This window comes from Solanum tuberosum, unplaced genomic scaffold (genome assembly GCF_000226075.1).
Source record: "Solanum tuberosum cultivar DM 1-3 516 R44 unplaced genomic scaffold, SolTub_3.0 scf00005, whole genome shotgun sequence".
Taxonomy (NCBI): Eukaryota; Viridiplantae; Streptophyta; class Magnoliopsida; order Solanales; family Solanaceae; genus Solanum; species Solanum tuberosum.
In genome coordinates this window covers 2,801,706-2,811,467 of record NW_006238931.1, presented here as the reverse complement: position 1 = coordinate 2,811,467, position 9,762 = coordinate 2,801,706, and positions in this window count along the sequence as shown.

Genomic DNA, 9,762 nt, shown 5'->3' with positions numbered 1-9,762 from the left:
CTAAGTGTACTTTATTGCCGTTGAGTGGCTCGCTGACACCGTAATTGTAGGTACCGATACACCAGTGAGTAAGATCGTTCTATCCTGGGAGGATATATTTCATTAACCTCGGGTACTTGAGGGGAATAATTTCCTTAAGGGGACACTGTGCATTCAGTGGGCTCGATTTTCTTCTTTGAGAAAATATTTTGTATATTGTTTCTAATCTGTTTCTGATTCTATTTTCTCTACTAGTTTTAATTTTCTAGTTTTGAAAATACTCTTTAAACTTTGTTGTTTCTTACCAAATTCTTCAAAGTTTTGTTCTAAGTATCTTAGGAATACAGGATGAACAAGAATAGGTCCTGAAAATAAGTCATCCCTTAGATACAATGTTGTAACACTAGAAGACCATTGTGGGCGAGGTCCCTCGGAGCGATTGGTGCTTAAATCCACGTTGGCTTGAAATTTGAGCTTTGGGAACTTTCCCTGTCAAGTTGTTGTAAGCCATGTCTAGATTATCAAGCTTCAAATCCAACTCTACAAACCAATCTGCAACAACATTTGAAATCCCTGTGGTATTGAATATTATATTGTTGAGCTCATTTTGATCCTTTAGCCAATGTGGGAATTCAGTGCCTAATTAGCGTGTCTGAATGGTCAAGAATGTCAGATTGAATGAAGGATTCCAATTCAGGCTGATATTGAATGCCAAGGTTATATTTGTACCAAGTTTCATGCCAATTGAAAACTCTTGCAAGTTGGAAAGATCAAGTAAATGGGATTCTTTGACAATACCTTCCCACATATTCTCTAAGATGTCCTATGAGACCAATGACATGAGCTGCCCAATATTCGTGGTGAGGTTTCCACTCATTTTGTTAGATGTGAGGTAGAATGTCTCTAAGGATGATAAGTTCCCTATAGTTTCAACTATTGTGCATATCAGTGAGTTATACCTCAATTGAAGATCTTTTAGCTTCCACAAGTTGCGTAATTCATCAGGAAGATTTCCAGTCAAGTCATTGAAAATAAAATCCAATGTCCAAGCTGTTGCTTTGGCATTTAGATAAGGCATCGATTAAATGGATTATGTTTTCAAGATGTTGTTGTAGGAGAGGATCAAAGTCTTCAAATTGCATAGTTTTCCCAAACTTCTCTTTAGTGTCCCATTGATACCATAAATGGAAGAGAGATCAAGATATTCAAATAAATTGAGCTTTGCAAACTCATCAGGAAGTTCACTAAAGATATTGTTGGAGCTTAAGTGAAGATGCACAAGGTTATTAAGTTTTAATATCCATTGAGGGAATGTACTTGAATTGAAAGCATTGTCGGAAAGATCAAGTACCAAAAAGGAAGATAGATGTAGAGACGGAAAAGAAGATGGAAGTCTAAAAAGTTACATCGAGGCAAGTGTAACTCCAAGAGAGAAGGAATATGATCATTGATTTTTTGAACCCAATAATTAGTAGCTTTGCTAAGATCTAAACCTCCCAAATCAAGAACTTACAAATTTGAGAGGTTTCCAAGGAATGACGATACTGAACTAGTAAAAGACGCAGAAGATAGATTGAGATACCTTAGTTCTTTAAGGCGACCGATGAATTTAGGTACTTTGATTCCTCCAGATTTGTTCATGCTCAAGTCTAAGTTTCTGAAGTGTTGCAACTTAGGTAAATATAGATTAATTACACCTCTCAATTCATGTTTTTTTTTAAAAATTTGATCTTGAGATCAATCTTTATGACGTTTCCGGTCTTGTTCTCACAGGTTACACCAAACCATTGGCAACAATTTTGTTGATCAATCCAAGAAGATAGCCTGACTGAAGGACCTGTGAGATTTTCTTTAACTTTTAGCGGTGCCAATCTTCTCTGTTTCAATGAAAATTCTTACGCTAGAGATGCTAGCAAAGGAAACAAAGTGATGGTTTATGCAAGTGAAATACAAAAGTTGAGATAACAATATGAGAAAGGTAAGTTGAAATGAATTGTCCTCCATATTTGCTTGTTAGTGAATAAAGTAGGAAGGAAATCTCTTGTCATTTATAGGCGTAGTATTTGGAAAAAATTAAGCAAGTATTGTGGCCGCCTAGTGGTCGTGGTTGAGAACCATGAGGTTTCAAGTTCAAATTCAGCGGGGATGAAAATACTAGGTGTTATTATTGGGATATATACTATTAACCATGTGTTTACATATAGTAATTATTATAGAATAATTATTTATTCATTTTTAATATATCATATATTCGTTTATGGTGTTTGTTTACTTATATAGTAGATGATTTAATGTATAGAGTTTAAGCCTATACACAGAGGATTAAATCATCGGTTCTTATAAGTATAAAGTTTTTTGCACACAATCTAAGATGAGAATTAGACATGCCATCGGTACGATTGTAGCACAAGATTATATGTAGTTTATCTTGGTTATGAGAATAGTATAGTTCCAACTTCTTGTGTTAGTGCATTTTGTATGTATTGAAAGGGACCGAGTAGAGATAGTTGCTTTAGACTGACTGACAAAAGCATATTCTCTAAACTATTAAATGTACTCATATTCTTAATCTTGATATAACTATTCTGATCTGTATATGTTAATTATCATTTTGATTTATTAAAAGGTGAGATTCTAAGATGGGTCAATATACGTGATAGATTGGACGATGATAATATATATTGGTGAATTAATAAGTTAGTTGACAGAATCCATGTCTCGATATAGAGATTGATGATATGCCTTTTTGAGAAGCTTATAAATTTTCATCATGTAAAACCTTGCAAGTGGATTATGAATATGACACATGAAATAAGTTAAGCAGTGCTCTAAATGAAATCGATCATTGAATTAAATTCGTCAGTAATTTAATATATTGATTAGTATCTATAATCTTAACATGGGGAATTACATATGTGTTTAATGGGGAATTTCGAAATATAAATATAGGAGTGCAATTACGAATTTCTAGTGCAATGATTTGTAATTTATTATGGTAAGAATAATTCAAATTAATTATTTATAATTATTTCCATAATAGGAAGCCTCAGTAATTAATTATATGATCCCTATTGTGCCCATATTTAACTAGAACTCAAAATCTATTCTATGGGGAAAAGAGAGAAGTATGTGTCTTTCTCTATTCTAAAGAAAGGGAGAAATATGTATCTTTCTCTATTCTAAGGAAAGATAGAAGTATGTGTATTTTTCTATTCTAAGGAAGAGGAAAAGTACATGTGTTTTTCTATTCTTCGAAAAGGGAGAAGTACATGTCTTTTTCTATTCTAAGGAAAAACTGTCTGTTTCTTGTCTTTCATGGACTAGGAAGAAATCTCTATAAATAAGGATTCTTCTAACCCTTGAAGGAAGAGAAGTTTTATATACGATATTTGTCCACCCGAGTATTAAGAGAGTTCGGAAGTGAACTTGGGATCACTGTAGAAGACCATAAAACTGCCGTCCAATTTGTGGACTAACTTGTGGATTCGCTTGAAGGTTCTAGCTTGTGGGTTCGCTAGAAGGTATCTACTCACGCTTCAAGATATAAATCTTGAATTAAATTTTAGAAAGTATATGTGTTCTAGCATAAACTACGTGTTCTCTGTTATTCATGTAAGTAGTATGATTCTGGTATGCTACCGTTATGCATATATGTAACACCCCGAATCTGAAAGAGGGCATCATTTCAGATTTTAGGACTTACAGGTGCCATCCACGAGGACCCAACCACGGGTCGTGGATCGAGCCACGAGCTATAGATTGGTCTGTGGAGAGGTCCACACAAAATCTGTCCAGGCCATGGACCACGGTGGGACCTACGAACCGTAGGTGGGTCCACGCCTCGTGGTCCAAGAGCCGTGGGTCCTAGAAAAAGTCTCTGACCATGGACCACGAGTGTGCAAGATGGATCGTTGGTCCATCCACGGTCCGTCAGTGGTGGGTCGTGGGTCGGTGCTGGTAGTTATTTTCCAAGGTCAATTGGGTCTTTTCCTAATTAATTAATTCATATACTATGTCGTTTTGCCTATGTTTAGAACCCTTATATAAGATTTTTCAACCCCCAAATTAATCCATTTAATTCATTCTTCAAATTTCACAAAAGAACATCAAATTCCTCTCCAAATATTCTCTCTGGAAACTTGAAGAAGAAGAAGGAGGATTCACCTAGGGTTTCAAGAAAAGGTTCCAATTCCTCCGTTGAAGGCTAGCATTTGGACTCAAGGTATGATAGTTTTCATCCATGGATTCCTTCCATTCATTGAGTTCCCAAATTCTTCTATTTCAAAAGGCAGAAATCCCTAATTGAGTTAGGGTTTTCATCAATTGTCATGGGTTCTTTTCATTATTAATTTAAATGATTGAATTATGATCTCTTATGCATGAATTGATGAATTACAATGATTTTATGATGATTTCCCCACGAACCCATATAATCCTCATGTTTTCAAGTTATGAATCATACAATGTGGGATTTGGATCTTCAAGGAAGAGTTTTATGAAATTAAGCATGCATTGTACGCTTTACATGTATTTATGATGAAATCCATATATAACCCATGTTTTCTAACAGTTTATGATTGAAAGTGGGTTTTGAATCTCAAGAGGTAAATTATGGACTTATGCATTGCTTTATAAAATCCATGCAAATGTTTTAAGGGTGCTTTGAGAGTAAAGTACCAATGATGATGTTGTGTTGTGAAAGGATATTCTCATAAACACATACTAGCATAATGTGAAAGGTTTTCTCACATAGAAAGGATTTATAGGTTTAAAGGATTTCTCACCTAATTGAATCAAAGACAATGAGCTACCTTAATGAAACTAGCTTGAATTGGTTGTCCAAGGGCATATTTTCATGAGTAATGAAGTCAAGTAAGAAATGACTATTCCGTGGGAATTTATGCTTAACACAGAGTGGATATTGATAGTGAGATGGAAGCTCTCCAATAGTAGAGGCCGGGTTTCCAAAGTAATCTCATGAGATGGAAGCTCCCCCGTTAGTAGAGGCCGAATTTCTAGTATCAATCTCCTTATCCCATAACTTTGTGCCCACATAGGTTAATTAGCTAAGGGATCCACTTAAGCTAGAAATTCAAGGTTCTAGCTTCGACAAGTAGGCCACCTCTTTTTGGTGTGGGGTAGACACCCGATTCCATGTTATAGCTCACATGATCTCAATGTTGGTTAAGGCTAATTTCCCCACAAGTAATAATGAACTAAGGTTACTTCAAAAAGTATTGCGTACGAGTTCAAAGCTTTTAAAGAAGAAGTTAGCTTGCATTGACCATGATTTATGACTTATGTTTTATAACTCTTTTATATCATGTTTTAGCTTGGTCAATTGCATGGCATGAAATGAAATGTCCCTTTTTAGCATAATTTAAATGTTTTATGCATGACTATCGTACTTGGTACATTGTTTTGTACTAACGCATACTCTTGCCTACATTTTTCCCAAATGAATGGTCTGATATTCAAGATGCTCAGTTTCGTGGCTAGTGGGTGATTTGATTAATTCATGAGCTTTGGTGAGTCCTCATGCTTCGAGGACGGACGCTTACTGTTTAGTTCCATTTCTTGTATTTCCCTTTCAGACATGATGTATAGGCTAGGCCTAATTTTATTCTATTGTATTAGATGGCTATGATGAGACAAGAGTTTAGACTTCCGCTTTTCATTTTATAAAATGTTTTGGACTTGGACTATTATTTTAGTCGTATTGTTCTATTTCTTATGTTATGAGAGCTAAGTGGCTTGTATGGAGTCCTTCGGGGTTCTATACGCCATGTTACATCTAGGGGGTACCTTGGGTCGTGATAAACTTGGTAATTAGAGCACAATGTTTAGAATGGTCCTAGGATGACTCATAAGCCATGTCTAGTAGAGTCTAGTTCATGAGTGTGAAGCGCGCCAAATTTATGAATGAGAAGCTACAAGATGATTAGGAAACTCCACTTCTTTCATTACTCTTAAGTCGTGTGATAGAGTTTAACTCTATAAGGTCTCTCTCCTAATCCTTATGCTATGTTCTTTAGGATATGGCTACATGAAGAGCTTATTCTAGAAAGAAAGTGAGGGAGAATGCGGAACAATAAGCTCCTCAAGTTCCGGTCGATCCTTTGGCCGAGCATGTTTCTAATGCGGAGTTTAGGGTTGCTTTCCAAGTATTAGCTCAAGCAATCATGGCCCAAGCCAATAGAGAGGTTGTGGTTCCCGCAAGCTCAAATGTGAATTTTGTATCTTCAAGAGTGAGGGACTTTACAAGGATGAATCCTCCGGAGTTTCATGGTTCTAAAGTTGAGGAAGATCCTCAAGAGTTTATCCACAAGGTCTATAAGGTGTTGATGATCATGGGATTTAAGCTGGTGGAAAAGGCAGAGTTTGCCGCTTACCAATTGAAAGGTGTGGCTCAAATATGGTATAACCAATGGAATGAAGGGAGATCGGAAGATGCGGGTCCTTTTGATTGGGAGAAGTTTAAGGCCACTTTACTTGATAGGTTCTTTCCCCTTGAGATGAGGGAAGCGAAGGTACTTGAGTTCATTAACCTTCGACAAGGAAGTATGAGTGTGAGGTAATATGCTTTAAAGTTTAGTCAATTGTCCAAATATGCTCCAACAGTGGTTGTGGATTCAAGAGCTAAGATGAGTACGTTTGTTTTGGGTGTGTCCGAAATGGTGGTTAAAAAGTACCGAACTGCAATGCTCATTTATGATATGGACATCTCTCGTATCATGGTACATGCACAACAAATTGAGGAGGAGAAACTCAAGTAAAAGTCTAGGGAGGCAAAAAGTGATAAGACTGGAGATGGTAATTTCTCTAACACAAGGTCCGATGGACAAGGTCATCCGAGATTCAGACAAAGGATTTCTGGTCAAGTTTCCTCCAATGCTCCTCCTAAGTTCAACAAATATAGGGTGTCTAACCCTAAGCCTTAAGGAGGTAATGGTAGTAGATCTTTATTGCCTAGGTCTAATTGTACTAAGTGCGGAAGGAAGCACGATGGTAAGTGCCTAGCTGGCACTGATGGTTGCTTTGGTTGTGGTAAGAGTGGTAAAAAATTAAGGATTGCCCAATACTTACGATTAAAGGAAGAGAGGGAAAACAAGCTATTACTAATGGTGCGGGTTCCAATGCTCCTAAGCAAAACCACTTCTATGCTCTCCAGACCCGAAGTGAACAAGAGAGTTCCCCGGATGTGGGTACCGGTATGTTGAAAATTTTCCAATTTGATGTATATGCTTTACTTGATCCCGGTGCTACCTTGTCTTTTGTGAAGCCATATGTGGCTGTGAGGTTTGATGTTCTTCCGGATGTGTTGTTAGAATCTTTTTTTGTCTCTACTCATGTTGGTGATTCTATTGTGGCAAAGAGGTTCTATAGAAAGTGTCCCATTTCCTTGTCCCATAGAGTTACCCTTGTTGACTTGGTAGAGCTTGATATGTTAGACTTTGATGTGATTTTTGGTATGGATTGGCTGCACTCATGTTATGCTTCTATAGATTGGTGTAGTCAAGTTTCAGTTCCCAAGTGAGCCTATCCTTGAGTGGAAGGGGGGAAATTCTATGCCTAAGGTTCAGTTTGTTTCTTATCTTAAAGCTAGAAAGATGATTTTTAAAGGTTGCTTTTACCATCTAGTAAGGGTGAGAGATGTAGATTCTGAAACCCCTTCTCTCGAGTCGGTCCCCATCGTCAATGAGTTTTCAGAAGTGTTCCCAGATGATCTACCCGGTATTCCTCCTGAGCAAGAAATAGACTTTGGTATTGACCTTCTCCTAGATACACAACCTATTTCTATTCCTCCTTATCGTATGGCTCCGGAAGAACTTAAGGAGTTGAAAGAACAGTTGAATGATTTGTTAGATAAAGGTTTCATCTGACCGAGTATCTCTCCATGGGTGCTCCAGTTTTGTTTGTTAGAAAGAAGGATGGTTCTCTTCGTATGTGCATTGATTATCGACAGTTGAATAAAATGACCATTAAGAACAAGTATCCTCTCCCAAGGATAGATGATTTATTTGACCAACATCAAGGGGCAAGTTATTTCTCTAAGATTGATCTTTGATCGGGTTATCACCAACTGAGGGTGAAAGATGATGACATTCCGAAGACGTCTTTTCGAACTCGTTATGGTCATTATGAGTTTTTGGTAATGTCGTTTGGGTTGACTAATGCTCCGGTAGTGTTTATGAATTTGATGAATATGGTGTTTAGACAATACCATGGCATGTTTGTGATTGTGTTCATTGATAATATTTTAATCTACTCAAGGAGTGAGGATGAGCATATTGATCATTTGAGGATCGTGTTTCAAATTCTTAAAGAACAACAACTTTTCGCAAAGTTTAGCAAATATGAATTTTGGTTAAGGTCCGTAGCTTTCCTTGGTCATATTGTTTCAAGTAAGGGTATTGAGGTAGATCCTAAGAAGACGGATGTGGTCAAGAGTTGGACTAGACCTCTAACTCCTTCGGATATTAAAAACTTTTTGGGTTTGGCACTAACTCAACTGAGGGCTCAGAAGGTCGGGCAGCATAACATCTAAAATACTATGACTGGACCCATAAGGTCATAACCTGAATATCTGTAAGTCATATAGACGAAGGTAGACAAGCCAAAGATAATAAGGTACTAGCTAGCCGACAAGGCTACAATGAAGATGTACACACATACATACAAAGCATTTCCTAAAAAATTCCAGCAATAACAATATCAGAAAATACTTCAAAACAGCCCAACATCACGTAACTATCCAAATACAATTTTTTCAGCCGTCTATTAGTGTTCTTTCTTATATAGCAAAGCTATAACTTGGACTTACTCAATAAAATGAAGAGTGAGAACTATTACCTCCAAACAGTAGCAACACCACATAAAAAAAAGAGACACCTTCACCATGAAGAATCCTTTAAATCACAACCAACGAGGAGGAAAGAAATAACACAATCTCTATGAACGTTCCGAGGGTGAAACCACGTTTAAATCTTGTAAATCTTTGCTTGGATGATAGGTGAACCTTTAGAGAGGATTTAGGACTGATTTGTTCTTATTTTGGTCGAAAATAATTAGATAAAACGAAGGGAAATCTGATCTTATAAAGCTAAACCGACATATGGGCTAAGGGCCCACCTTCTCGTGCCTGCTTGTGCAGTCTCACTAAAATCTGAATATCTCTCAATTCTGAAGTCGTATGGATAAATGATTTAGTGCGTTGGAAAGTAGACTCGTAGACGTTCGATTTCATATATTGGGGTTCTTCTAAAGCTTTATATATTGGGAGGAAAGCTCTGAGACATTTAACCCAAATTTCAGAAAATTTATCAAAGATACTTACTCTTAACTTTTGCCAACTTTTTATTTCTCAAATTGCTTGACTTCAAAACTTAAGTTATGATCATTGGGCGACTATATCACCTTATAAAATATCCTTATTAGCATATAAGACACTCTTTGTCTTATCCCCAAAGGTACCGGTTAACTTAAGCATTCTGAACGGGGGGGTGTTAGAATAGACATTCTTTAACTCGAAATTGTTTAAGGGCATCCTTGACCCATAACGTTAGTCTAATTCGTTGATTTTTTTTAACCTCCCCTTAACAATCTTATTCTCCTGAAATGATACACCAAGTCATATAAGTCTCATACACTCATTCAATGATACACATATTATGCGAAAGAACCATGGGGTCTCACATTCTCCCCTCCTTAAGAACATTCGTGCGCGAATGGATTCGAACAATCTTTTGGTTGTATTCCTTGCTGCTATTGTGCTGTTTGCAA